Source organism: Pipistrellus kuhlii, unplaced genomic scaffold (assembly GCF_014108245.1).
Source record: "Pipistrellus kuhlii isolate mPipKuh1 unplaced genomic scaffold, mPipKuh1.p scaffold_m20_p_9, whole genome shotgun sequence".
Lineage (NCBI taxonomy): Eukaryota > Metazoa > Chordata > Mammalia > Chiroptera > Vespertilionidae > Pipistrellus > Pipistrellus kuhlii.
In genome coordinates this window covers 35,677,284-35,692,457 of record NW_023425595.1, presented here as the reverse complement: position 1 = coordinate 35,692,457, position 15,174 = coordinate 35,677,284, and the positions used below count along the sequence as shown (strand labels likewise).

Sequence of the window (15,174 nt, the reverse complement as noted above, 5' to 3'; positions counted from 1 at the left end):
AATAATAAAATAAAATAAAATAAAATAATAAAATAAAATAAAATAAAATAATAAAATAAATAAAATAAAATAAAATAATAAAATAAAATAAAATGGACTTTGAGATCCTAAAAAGAGGATGCGGCCCAAAGCAGGAAGAATTGACCTGCTTCGGTTTGGAGATTCCAAGCTAGAGCTTTCTATCCTCTAATGATAAGTGTGCCATACGCTGCAGGCAACCGACAGCCTCCCCTACCTCCAGCCGCAAGACTCAACACTTCACTGAGCTGCTGGAGGGATCTCTTAAAAACAAATGCAGGTTCTTACTATGGATGAGGACAATGGGGAGTGGGGAAAGGGCAGAGGGTGGGGTGGGAACCTGGTGGAGGAGAGCAATGGTGGGGGTGGGGGGAGAAACATTTGTAATAATATGAACAATAAAAATTTATTTAAAATAAAACAAACAAACAAACAAACAAAAAATGCAACTGCCTCTGCCCCTTGGGTTAAGCTACACCAACTGGTCCCTAGCTTGGAAGGTGCTAGGTCAACTCCCATCCTCCTGCCTTTGTTCCTGCGGTTCATTCAGCTGGGACCACTTTCCTCTCTTCTCCATTTGGCTAAATTCCACTGGCCCTTCACAATCCAGCTCCTTGAAGCCCACCCTGACTCTCACCCCCAAGAGCTCCCTTGCCCTGTGTTCACTTCCTCCCATGGTACACCCAGATTAGAGAGTGTGTTTTCTGTTCTTTATGGTCCTAGCACCCAGGACTCTGCCTGGCCAGGCAGTTTGAAATAAAGAGCATAGTTAAGGATTATATAAGTGCTATTTTCCAAGGAAACAAGTCTGATAGATGTAATCAAAGAGAAAACAAGGAGAGGTGAGGAGCCTACATCTTAGTGACCTTAGCAGATGATAGATGCAGAACCTTTATAACTGGGAGCAAAGCCTAGGAATAGAAGTGGTGTGGTGTGGTTTCTTAACAATAGTAGGATATCTGAAATTTTTCTTTTGAGCAGCAGGCATTGAGCTTCTGCTAGGTACCCAGCTCTTGGCTGGTGTTAGGAACACAAGGAGGTAAATAGAAAGGGTGCAAAAGGCCAGTCTCCAGACAGATAAAAGCCACTGAGATGTGTGGAAATGTTTTCTAATCACTTGTATATCATCCTCTAACATTTCTGTTCAGTCATAGCTGGTTTCACACAGTGGAGAGATTGTTGGCCTGAGGGCTGAAGCGTCCTGGGTTTGATTCCAGTGGGTTTGATCTCCAGTGGGGCATGCAGGAGACAGCCGATCAATGATTCTCTCTCATCGTTGATGTTTCCTCTCTGAAATTAAAAAAAATACCTATATATATTTAAAAATAAAATAAAACGTCTGCTTAGTTTATGTTTTTAATATATAATAAGTGTGTATGTTTAACAAGTGAATAAATACCCATATTTATATACTCAAAATGAATATGCAGGAATACATACTCAAAAGTGATTTGCTGATGAGACTGAAATGAAAATACTGTAGCCGAAATCGGTTTGGCTCAGTGGATAGAGCATCGGCCTGCAGACTGAAAGGTCCCAGGTTCGATTCCGGTCACTGGCATGTACCTTGGTTGCAGGCACATCCCCAGTAGGGGGTGTGCAGGAGACAGCTGATCGATAATTGTCTCTCATCGATATTTCTAACTCTCTATCCCTCTCTCTTCCTCTCTGTAAAAAATCAATAAAAATATATTTTTTAAAATAAAATGAAATGAAAATACTGTAGAGACCATAACAATAGAGTGTGGTGATACTAGTACTTTGCTAGGAACAAACCCCAAGTTAGAGTGCTATGGGTGTCCTAACTGCAGAAGAACCTCTAACTCAGCCAAGTGATTCAAAACAGAAAATGAGACTGTAGGGGGCCCTTTGGGAATGCATATGGGTGACTTGTAATTATCATCAGCTGAACTCAAGGCACAGGCAGAGCCACACCTGGGAACATGTTTCCCCAAAATGTGGGAGACTGTTATCAGTACTGATTTCGTATCTTTATCCATGTTCCTTAGAATAAGGAACGAATAGGACCTTGACTTACCCAGGTCTGGATATGCTAAATCCCAGGAATGAGGGAATGAATAGGACCTGGGCACACCCAAAACTTCTCTGACCTTAAACCCCCTTTGGAATAAATAAGTGCGCTGTGTTGTCTGTGGTGGGTGTTGACTGTCTCTCCATCAGAGTGGCAGCCCCCCGCCTGGATGTCAGCTTGAATCTATTTCTGTGTCTTGGCCTCTTTTTTTTCTTCTTTAATTTCTTAATCCCCAGCTCTTCCACTCAGGAACCTGTCTTTTTCCGTGCGAGTCGAGGAAAACAGAGAAACAGCCCCCTACATGAGACCTTGATTAAATCAATACCCTGTACATTGTTGAATAGCAGGGGGGAAATCTGCTTTGACCAGAATGAAATTTAGTAGAGAAAAATTTCCTCTGCCCCAAAGAAAAGATGTGCTGCCTAGTACCACTCAGAAAGCGCAAAGTGAACTTCACAGTTTCTTCAGCAAAGTCTATCTTCCTTTTTCTCTTTTCTAAAAACAAACAAACAAACAAACAAACAAATAAATAAATAAAATTTCCCTCTGAGTATAAAAGCAAAGCTTGGAAACATAGGGACCCAAAAATAGCCAAAACCATATTGAAAAAGAACAAAGTTGAAGAACTCACACTTCCGGATTTTTGCACTTACTACAAACACTACACTAATCAGACAGCGCAGTACTGGCGTGAGAATAAACACATAGGCCAATGGAGTAGAACTGAGATTCCAGAAATATTTACAATCAATTGATTTTCAACTGCGATGCCAAGACCATTCAAGAGGGAAAGAATTGTCTTTTTAACAAATGGTGCTGCTCTGACAACTGAATATCCACATGCGAAAGAATGAAATTAGACTCCTTCCTGCCACAGTAAACAAAATTTAACCCAAAATGGATCATTGATTTACATGTAAGAGCTAAAACCATAAAACTCTTAGAAGTTAACATAAAAGTAAATCTTTGTTTCTATGGAATGCCAAAAGCACTTCTAATAACAACAAATATAGATAAATTGAACTTCATCAAAATTAAAAAAAAAATTTAAGTATAGTTGTATCATCAAGAAAGTGAAAGGACAACCCCAAAATGGGAGAAGACACTTGCAAATCATATATCTGATAAGAAGACTAATATTCCGAATATATAAATAATTCTTACAATTCAATAAAAACACAACACAATTAAAAAGTGGGCAAAACATCTGAATAGACATTTCTCCAAAAATCCCATGAAAGGAGATTCATGTTGTCATTAGAGAAATGCAAATCAAAACCACAATGAGATCTTACTTCTTACATACTAGGATGACTATAATCAAAGAGAAATAACAGCAAGTATTGACAACGATGTGGAGAAATGGGAACCCTGATGCATTGTTGGACTGTGAAATGCTGCAGCCACTTTGGGAAATAGTTTGGCAGTTCCTCAGAATGCTAAGTGAAGTTACCATATGACCTAACAATTCCATTTATAGGTATTTACCAAAAGAATTGAAAACATATGCCCACAAAAAATTGTACAAGGATGCTCACAGCAGCATTATTCATAATTGCAAAAGAGTGGAAACAAACCAAATTCCACCAACTGATGAACTAATTCATACAATGTGGAATAGTCATAATAGAGTATTATTTGGCAATAAAAAAATGAAATACTAATACATGATACAACATGGATGAACCTTGAACCGTTATCCTGCACTAAAGAAGCCAATGACTCTATTTACATAAAACAACCAGAATAGGCAAATTATAGAGATAGAAAGTAAATTAGTGATTAGTTGAGAGAGGAAGTAGGAATGCCTGCTAATAGTGACATGGTTTCTTTTGAGATGGTGAAAGTGCCTGAAATTAGATTGTGGTTCATGGTTGCACAACTCTGAATACACACACACACACACACACACACACACACACACACAAAACAAACAAGCAAACAAACAAAAAACACATTGAATTATGTACTTTAAATTGAACACAAAATGTTCTCACTGATATGTGAATTATACTTTAATAAAGCTGTTATTTTTAAAAAGCAATAATACATTTTTTATATTGGAAAATTTAGACAACACCCCAAAAAAGGGTAAAAAAAAAAAAAAAATCACTCATAATCCCATGAACTAGCAATGACCATTGTCAACATTTAAGTTTATTTTCTTCCAGCATTTTAGCTATTTTTACATGATAATGCTCATATTACCTTCATACTTCATGTTCTTTCATAAGCATTTCACATGCCATTAAGAAATCCTTGTAAATATATATTAATAAATAGTAATATCATATTCAATTTAATAGATATTCCAAACTTTAATTATTATATATTCATGTTACTTTACTACTGGTTATATAGGTTATTTCCAATGCCTATATTTATCTTTGAACTAACAAATGAGAACCCAAATTTTGAAAGCTTTCAACCAGATTCCTATTGAAAACCCTTTTCACTTGTTCCCACAATAAAATAAATCCAAGCTTTAATCCACTCCGCCCACATGTAATATGTTGTAGTATTTCATATCTGCAAAGAAAAATTTGAAACCATAAAAGCCAAATATGTAGGCCCACCTCTGATTAAGTGATCTTATCATCTACCAGTTACCTTCTGTCCTCTCTTACAATCAGCACATTCTTGGCAGCCTATCAACACTTCCGAAGCCCTATCTGTGGGGAATCTTAGAGTGCTCCCCAAGTGCAACAGGCCACAACCTGGGTGACATCACACCAAGCCTCTCTGGGAAGAGCCCCCGGACTCGAGGCTGTGTATGGGCCCTCCATGCTCCTGTAGCTCCCTCCACCATAGCTCCTCTCACATTTCGTAACTGTCTGGTTAGGAGTTGGTCTTCCAGACCCTGTCTCATTCTATCTCTGTATCGCCTGTCCCTCACTTGGACTTGACACAGAATTCGTGCTCAGGGAATTCTTATAGAGCAATAATAATAATAATAATAATAATAACAATAATAGGTAACATTTAAGGAACATTTACCACTGCCAGGCCCTGTTCTGGGTTCTTCATATATGTTAACTCAGTTGAATTTTACAACATTCCTACAAGGTAGATACTATTCTCTCTCCCATTTCATGGCAAGGGGCATTGAAGTACAAAGAGGGAAAGTTACTCACCTGAATGTATATAAGTAGTTAATAGTAGAGCCATGATTTAAATTTAGGCAATCTAGCTTCAGAGCACAGCTGCTCAGCAGCTACATCAAGAAAAATGGCTGATGAATTTATAAGATACTGGCAATGAAGCCTAACTGAAAATTTTACAGGAATAGAGGAAGCAACCATGAGGGCAAACTCCTTGAGTGCAGGAACCATGTGACACTACTGTACCCCCAACACAGAGCATGGCTAGTACAGATAAAACCCTCAATAAATGCATGAACGAATGATATAAAAAGGCAGGGTGAGAAAAGGTACAAGAGGAGAAAAATGTTTTAAATGTTATTACATTTGCTATTTACTTTCTCAGTTTAATATAAGAAGCAATACAGCCCAAACCGGTTTGGCTCAGTGGATAGAGCGACGGTCTAGGGACTGAAAGGTCCTCGGTTCGATTCCGGTCAAGGGTATGTACATTGGTTGCTGGCACATCCCTGGTGGGGGGAGTGCAGGAGGCAGCTGATCGATATTTCTCTCTCATCGATGTTTCTAGCTTTCTATCCCTCTCCTTTCCTCTCTGTAAAAAATCAATAAAATATATTTTTAAAAAAGAAGCAATACATATTCAAATGAAAAATTAGAAAATATAGATAATAAAAGTTTTATTATGAAATATATAATATACAAAAACATTATATATCTAACGTATCATGAATAATAATGAAATGAATCCTGATATAGCCACCACCCAGATTAATAGAACTTGACCGATTCCTTAAGCATCTGTGTGTCCTCCAATCTCATCCCTTCCCTCCCTCCAGAAGTAGCCACCTTCCTGAATTTTGTCTTTATCATTTTTTTACCTTCCTACATACATTGATCACATGAATGTACTCCTGAACATAGATTTTACATGCTTTTTGCATTTTATATAAGTGGACTCATATAGTAAGTATTCATCTGAGTCTTGCTTTTTTTTTTTTTTTTTTTTAGCTCAACATTATACTTTTTTTTAAAATGTCTTTTTTTAAATATATATTTTATTGATTTTTCACAGAGAGGAAGAGAGAGGGATAGAGAGTTAGAAACATCGATGAGAGAGAATCATTGATTGGCTGCCTCTAGCTCACCCCCTATTGGGGATGTGCCCGCAACCAAGGTACATGTCCTTGACCAGAATCGAACCCGGGACCCTTCAGTCCACAGACCGACGCTCTGTCCACTGAGCCAAACTGGTTTCGGCTCAACATTATACTTTTTTTTTTTTTTAAAGTAGACATATGTACTATTATTTGTAATACTATAAACAATAAAAAAAGAAAAATAATAACAAGTGTTCAAAAATTATACTTTTAAGATTCAATTCATGTTGCTGCATAAAGCTATAGTTTCTTCATTTTTACTTTTATAATGTCTCCTACTGTATGATAATACCACAATGTACTTTTAAATATATTTTATTGATTTTTTTTTTTTTTTTTTTTTTTTTTTTTTTTTTTTTTTTTTTTTTACAGAGAAGAAAGGAGAGGGATTGAGAGTTAGAAACATCGATGAGAGAGAAACTTCAATCAGCGTTCTCCTGCACACCCCCTACTGGGGATGTGCCTGCAACCAAGATACATGCCCTTAACCGGACTTGAACCTGGGATCCTTAAGTCCGCAGGCCTACGCTCTATCCACTGAGCCAAAGCTGTTAGGGCAGTACCACAATGTATTAATCCATTTTCCTGAAATGGATACAGTTTTGAATTGTTTCTATTATAACCAATACTATCCTGAATATTTATTATTTTACCAATCTGTTAAGCATGTGCAAAGGTTTCTTTAGCATCTTACCTACGAATGGAAGAATCTGCATATTTTTCAAATGTATGAGATAATGCCAAATAGTTTTCTAAAGTGTCTTTACCAATTTACATTTGCACAATAAAATTATGTTTCACAATATAAAATGTATTTATACAATAAAAATATAATCCACAATAAAACGTACAGAAAGAATCGCCTGAAATATTACCTCTCAGAGGTAGCCACTAATAATATTTTGATGTATAACTGGCAAAAAACTTTTCTCTGTGTGCTTTATTAAAATAGAGTTAGACAAAGTTAAAAATGCTGGCTACTTTGTATTTCCCTGTTTTTACTTACTATACATGATAAGCATTAAAGAATAAATGTTTTATGCACCTGCTGATGCTTACAGAAACATTAGAAAGTAATCATCACTCCCAGATGTTGAGATTCAGTTGTCACCTCTGTAGCTGGACCTGAGTACACTCTTTAGGCAGTAGTGCTTCGGTCTCCTTGCTTCCTAGCACTTTATGCATTTCCCACATTTTGCCTCACTGTCCACTGACCAGAGTGTACTCACAACACAACTATGACTTCCTAGAGAAAAAGAAACACCCATATTTATCTCTATGTTCCCAGTGCCCAGCACTGGGCCTTGAATATAAGCAAATCCATAGACATTTCTCTGATTAAGTAACGAATCCACTTTTATGAAGCAATCCGATATAGCAGTTAATAGGGTCAGCTCTGATAGTTATTGGGCAAGAAAGAAAACCTCTTAATAAGCTATGATTTGGGTATTAATAACCTCTCTCAGCCTCAATTTTCCTATCTCCAAATTGGGAAAGCAGTAGTACCCACTTCTGTATGGATTAAATGAAAAAATTAATTGCAAAATACAGTACCTGGGAAATGGAATAAGATCAATACTTCTTATTGTATTATGGTGTTATTGTCACTTAGAATGGAGGAAAAAGACTCCTTGATAAAGCACAGGAAATCATGGTGTCCACATGCTCAGGGGAGATGGTGGGGAATATTTGAGCCTGATTTTCCCATCAGCTATGTTTTCTAAACTAAAATGAAACTTGGATTACAGAAAACAAAAGGTCAATTTCACACTTCCTAGGATAGACAGCTTCCTTGGTCCCTAGTCTCCCAGCATTTCCCTGCTCCCTACCCTAGCCACAAGCATCTGCTGCCTTGCCTTCTGTACTAATCCAGACAAAAGAAGAAGACAAAACAGCCAAATTTCAAGGATCAAAATGAAACGTAACAGTCACTTATAACAGCTACCACACAATATTTACGCTATTCCTGACAATGTTCTGAGTACTCTCAAGTATTGCCTTTTACAATCTAACAGTCCTGTGCACGAGGGCTACCAAAGTTGAAACTGACATGGTAAGATTAAATATTTCGCCCAGCCGAGACCGGTTTGGCTCAATGGATAGAGCCCAGCCGAGACCGGTTTGGCTCAATGGATAGAGCGTCGGCTTGGGGACTGAAGGGTCCCAGGTTCGATTCTGGTCAAGGGCATGTACCTTGGTTGCTGGCATATCCCCAGTAGGGGGTGTTCAAGAGGCAGCTGATCGATGTCTCTCTCTCATCGATGTTTCTAGCTTTCTATCCCTCTCTCTTCCTCTCTGTAAAAAATCAATAAAATATATTAAAATAAATAAATAAATAAATATTTCGCCAAGGGCACCCTGCTAATAAGCAGTTGAGCAGAGGCGGGAATCCAGGAAATCTGGTCCCAGAGGCCGCGTTCTTAAATACTGTCCTAAGCTGTCCCTGAATGTGCTCAGAGAAGGGGCTGTGCAGGAAAGAGAGGACTATGGGTCAACACTGGGTTTGATTTCTCCCTAGACCTGAAATATATATTTTTCTCCATATATATATATATGGCTAATATGCAAAGTGTCCCCTCAGGAGTTTGACCAGGAAACCGGGAGTTTGATCACTCACTATGATGTGTGCTGACCACCGGGGTGGCACGGAATGAAGGAAGGCCCCAGCTGGCAGCCAGAAGGCCCTGATCAGCCCTAGTTGCTGACCAGGCCTAGGGACCCTACCAGTGTATGAATTTCGTGCACCAGATCTCTAGTAGGAAATAGATTTAACATTATACCATTAAGGACCTCAGAGATGTTAAGGAGGAGATCAACATGGGTACATTTGCAGAGGGGAAGACAGCTTGATTGAATTAAGAAGGACTGAAGGCTACTGAAAAACTTTCAGTGATATTGTTAGTAAAAGCAGTAATGGAAAGGAGGAGACAGTTACAGATGTTTAGAGGGTAGAATCAATAGGATTTGGAAAGAGATTGGGAAAGGAATTACGGGTAAAGAGGAGGTGGACCACTCCTGGGTTTCCAGCCATTCCCAGCTGCTGGGAGACCAGAAAATTAATCTGGCTATGGTGGGTGGATGGGAGGAGGCAGTCAGAGCAGGAGGCAGAGAAAGCATTATTAAGCAAGAAAACAGCTTGAAAGGGAAGAGAAATGTGGGCCGAATGAGACATTCGGAGCGGCTGACTATGTGTGGAGAGAAGGGGGAGAGGCAAGGACAATTATCAGGGACCTAGGGTGGAAAGATCAGGGCCTAATATATTGTGACAGGTGTTTGGGCTTTATCCTAGAGAAAATAAAAGTGTTCATGAAAGAAATGACATGTTTCCATGTATTAAGGAAAATAGATTTTGGGTTTTGGTTGCTTCTTCTCCTTCTCCTTCTTTTTCTTCTTCTTTTTTTGTAGTGAGTAGGATGGAGAGGAGAGAGGAATCAGGAAAATTGCCAGGCATATACTCTTGGCAAAAGATAGGACAGTTACAGGGATATAAATGATAGCACAGAGAATATAGTCAACAATATTGTAATAATTATATATAATGTCAGATGGATACTAAATTTACCTGGGTATCACTCTGTAAGTTATATAAATGTCTAATCACTATGTTGTATACCTGCAACAAATATAATGTTGTATGTTGCTTATAACTAAGAACTAAAAGAAAAATCAGATGTAAAAAGTAAATTAGAGTGTTATGGTCTCTTCCTACAGCTTTCCTGGGGGTCTGCTGCTCAGGTCCTATGGCTTGGCCCGCCCCATGTAGCCGCAACATGGAGGAATTTGACTCCAAAGACTTCTCCACCTCCAAGGGAGGACTATGTGCATTCGGGAAGAGAAAACAAGGTGGCGTATCCTCAGAAGGAGAGGAAGAGGAGGGAGCCAGCAGGGAATCTGGAGGAAGCAGCAGTGAGGAGGAAGACAGGGTGACAGAGGAGGAAGAAGGCACTGGGTCAGAGGATGCGAGGATGCGAGGGAGAGGAAGGAGGATGGACTGTGGATGAACTTCCTCAATGATGTGGGACCAAAATCCAAAGTGCCCCCACGCCCACACATTAGAAAGAGAGGAGACTAAAGAGATGAGTTCCAATAAATTGTTGGTCAAAGCAGAAGAGCTAGTGAAACCTAAATAAATAGAAAAAGTCAAAATCACCAAGGTGCTTGATTTTCCTGGTGAAGAAGTTAGGGTGACGAAGGCAGTGGGTGCTTCATCTACAGAGGCCAAATCCTTCTTCAAGCAAAACGAGAGAGAAAAAACACAGGCTAATGTCCCTTCAGCTTTGCCATCGCCCCTTGCCCTGCCAAGGTGGCAGAAGTTATGCAGTAGCTACAGAGAAACCTAAGGAGGGAAAGGACTGAATGCTGCTACCTCGGTGGAAATGATGGAAACACCGACAAACGCAGCTGTGGGAGGACCAGAGCACGGTGAACACAGCTCTGCAGGCCCGGCCCCGAACTTTTTAAGCTACGGTTTACAATCATCTTTTAGTAGAATAAAAATTATTATAGTGCACACACACACACACACACACACAAATAACTTAAAGGAAAAATTTAAGAAGAACATAATATAAAAAAATAGGACAGACAGGTCCAATTGCAACTCGGGTCCTTGCTCTGGCCTTCTTGGGAGGGACTGCAGGGGCACTTGCCTCGTGGGAAACAGGAGAGCTGAGGTTTACCAAGTCAGCTCCTGAGCCCCAAACACGCCAGCCCCTGGGAGGTTAAGTCACCAGAGTCATCAGCCCTTGGTTAAGCATCTGGAAAGTTGTAACCACATAAATTCCATGAGGTTGAGTATTAATTGAATAGCCCTACATTGGTTGTTTTGTACTGGATGTTGCTATGGAAACATCAACAATAAAAAAAATAACCTAAAGACACAGGAGTTTCTCCTTTCAGCATTGCCTACAAACCAAGCCTTCCCTGTCCGTTGGCTCACAAGAACTGTTTACATGTGCACGTATTTGGGTGCCTGGTCTGTTGTATCCACTCAAATGCTTTCAGGCACCATCGAGATGCTGACCCAGATCTCTATCTCTAACCCAGATCTGTCTCCAGAGCTTTAGCCCTTGAATCAATCAGGATCATGTTCTGCTGCAGGTGACAGAAAACCAATCCCAGGGGCTTAACTAAATTAGGATTTATTTTTTCTCAAATGGTAGCCAGCCCTGGGCCACACAACAGCTCCCCCACGCCAGAATCCTTCTGTCTGTCTGCTTTGCACCTCATAGCATAGGGCCTATATCCTCACGGTCACAAAATGTCTGCATCTTATCTAAGCATCACAACACTGTTTATGCAGGAAAGAGATAAAAGGATAAGGGTAAAAGTCAAATGCCAGCTGAGCCTGTCCATTGTTATCAGGAAAATAACAACTTTTCTGGAAACTCCACCCAGTGATGTCCATTATTGCTATTGGTCAGAACCAGGTCACATGACCAACCATAGAGAGCCAGGGAAGACTGGCCAAAGAACTTAGGAGGGTGGTTTTTTAACTGGGCACATCACTGTCCCAAAGTTGGCTTCTGTTAGGAAGGAAGGAAGAGAGGATATTGCGTGAGCAACTAGCAGACTATTCCACGGACCTGCATTTCCAACTATCTTCTGGACAATGAAAGACCATAAAAATCTCAAATTCAGTATATCTTAAAATGATCTCATCATTTTCCATCTACACTGGTTTCTCTTTCAGTTATTTTTTTAATTTTAATTACAGTGAAATTCACAACCATTGACCTAATTTACTAAGGAAAGAAGCCTTGACTCTTTCCTGTCCCCATCCAGCCCTATCCAATCAGTATCAGTCTGCCAATTCTTCTTTGTGCATTTCCTTCTCTCACTGCCATTGTCTCAGTCTAGGTCATCACTGCCTGTGCACAACCTCATACCTCTAAGGAAATTTTGCCCTGTCCCAATCCCACTACCTATTCTTTACACATGGCTGCCAGAGGGTTTTTTCTTTTTATCTGTTTATTTGTTTTTGCATTTTTGTTTTTGTTAATCTTCACTTGAGGATATTTTTCCATTGATTTTTAGAGAGAATAGAAAGAGTGTGTGTGTGTGGGGGGGGGGCTAAAGGAGGAGAGGGAAGGACAGATAGAGAAAGAAACATCTATATGAGAGAGACATATTGATTGATTGTCTCCCACACTGGCCCTGACCATGGCTGGAGCCTGCAACCGAGGTACATGCCCCTGACTGGAATCAAACCTGGAACCCTTCAATCCGTGGGGCATGGCTCTATCCACTGAGCCAAACCAGCTAGGGCAGTGATCGGCAAACTCATTAGTCAACAGAGCCAAATATCAATAGTACAACGATTGAAATTTCTTTTGAGAGCCAAATTTTTTAAACTTACACTTTTAGCACCACTTCTTCAAAATAGACTCGCCCAGGCTGTGGTATTTAGTGGAAGAGCCACACTCAAGGGGCCAAAGAGCCACATGTAGCTCGCGAGCCACAGTTTGCCGACCACGGAGCTAGGACACAGGGCTCTTTCTAAAATTCAAACTATCTAATGCTCTCCTCTAAGTATAAACAAATTTCAGTGATTTTTCCACTATCTGTAGGATAAAGTTCAAACACCCTGACATGATGGTCAAGGCTCTTTGTGACCTGGCCCCTGCCCACCTCTTAGGTCTCTTGGCTGAATTCCACACTCTTGTCACTATACTCCTCCCTGAAAGAGCCACTTCTCTCACTGCTGGGCTTTTGTGAACATTTTCCCTTCAACTGGAATCTCCTGTTTCCTTCCTGCTTCCTTGGCTGACTTTTTCTTATCTTTCAGGTTTCACGTCAGTCCAGGCTCTCTCTAGAAACTCTTCCCAGACCTGCCGTTGTAACTCATCACTCCGCAGTGTAGCCATCTGTGTATTTGGCTTCCTCACCCACAGGATCAGTAGCTCTCAAACTTATGAGAATCTCAGAAACACTGCCTCTGGTAACCTACAGGGTCAGACTTGCTGGGGGTCCAGGACCCTGCGAGCTGAACAAGCAGCCTGGATCGTTGTGAGGTAGATGGTCCAGGGGCCAGATCTTGAGAAACACTGAACCAGACAGGCTTAGTGGGGCCAGATAAGGGACTAACATTTATCGAGCCCTGATTGCATGTAAGGCAGTTTATATACACGTTTCCCCCCTCCACTGAAGCCTCCTACTTTTGTGCAATAAGTGTGATGCCCCATTTGCAGATGAAACCCTCAGCGTTAATCAAATGATCGACTTGATGAAGGCCGCACAGTTACTAAGTGACGGAGCTCAACTTCAAATGACTCAAAGGCTGACTTACTCCAAACTGACCTTCTTTCCCATGATGCCAGGCTGCCTCGTCAATTTATGGCGGCTGCTTTGGGGAGGTGGCTTGATGTAGTAGAAAGGCAAGAGCTCTTGAGTTAGAAAGGTTGGATTCCATTTTGGAGACTTCCTGTGTGAACCAGGGCCAACCACTTGATATCTCTGGACCTTGGAAAACGGGGACCGTGACACCCATAGCACTGTGGGTGGACAGATCACGTGGGCCCCACACTCTGCTTAAACTTGGAAGAGCTATGTGAATGCTAGTGCTTGTCAGGGGCTAGCATTTTAGGATGTCTCTGAGGAAGCCCGCCCAGATGCAGAGTTGGCCCTCTGCTTGGGCCTGGAGAGACGACATGAGGAGAGCAGCTTAGCTTGCCCAGAGCAGGAGGACTTTGCATCGTATCTGGTACTTGAAAGCAGATCAGTAAACAGTAACTGAAATTAATCCAAACAGCATGGGAAGTGATTTGGGGGAGAAATCGATCTTTTCATTAGTTATTTGTCCCTCGCTTAGTGCAAGTTAGGCCCTGAGTTGGGCCCAGGGGAGATAAAAAAGAATAAAGTAGGTCCTTTATAACGTGAGAGAGTCGGTGCTCAATACCGTTAGAGAAGTTCTGAAACTAATGTGGACACCGATGGACCCTGACCTTTACTCAAAGAGCTTCCGTCTGGGAGAGCAATGTGCTGCAGCCTGGGCAGAGGAACCAGGGTCATCAGAGGAGGGAAGAGCTGTGGGTGCTCAGGGTGGGGAGGGAAGGTGCCTGCCTGAGTGCAAGAGACTGAGACAGGGAAAGTGGGAAGCAGCATGGGTGGGAGATGAAGGTCCTTGGCTCTTGGTTTTAACTCAACGGATGGCTAGCCTCAACTTGAAGCAAGGACAATGGTGGGTTCTAGGGACAGAGTGGAAAAGGATAAAGACAAATGATGTTGGGAGAGGGAAACTGGTGGGATGCTGTGAAGAATAGGATAGTAGGGGGGAGGGGAGGCTGGATAGGGTAGCAGAAGGCCTAAGAGGAGCTCTTTGCTTAGGGAAAGGGTCAGAGGGTGAGTTGCCTTTTTGAGAGACCATCTCACAACAGTCTGGTGTTGGGTAAGATCAGGGCCATTAGAAGGAAGGAAGGCATGGGCAAGCCTGGAGGAGGGGAAGTTTATTGGTGCCCTGGGCTGAGTCCTGAACTGCTGAGCAGTTCTGCCAACTCTCCCCCTGCATAGCTCTCTGATATGCCCACTTCTCTCCGCCCCCATAGCCACCCATCAAGTCCAAGCTCCTGACGTCTAGCCCCAGACCACTACTCTGGAGGCCTGTGAATGGCTCTCCCGGCATCCCTTCTGACCCCCATCGGTGCTCCACACAGGAGCCAGAGGAGACATTCTCATGTCTGATGTCTCTTCCCTGCTTGACGCCATTTAATGACCTCCCATGGCTCCTAGGATAATAATCAGTTATTAACCTCGTAGGTTATTGGAGTGAAACAATACACTAGTAAAATATCTAGGACAGTGCCTGGCCCAGTGTGAGTGCCACACACATGTTCACTGTGCCCCACCTTCCACCTCCACCTTGCAAGGC

At 41.3% G+C, this 15,174-nt stretch overlaps 1 pseudogene; it reads left to right on the top strand.

Moving 5' to 3' along the window:
• The first annotated feature begins 9,125 nt into the window (after positions 1 to 9,125).
• Positions 9,126 to 10,648, top strand: LOC118713731 (annotated as a pseudogene).
• Positions 10,649 to 15,174: the final 4,526 nt, after the last annotated feature.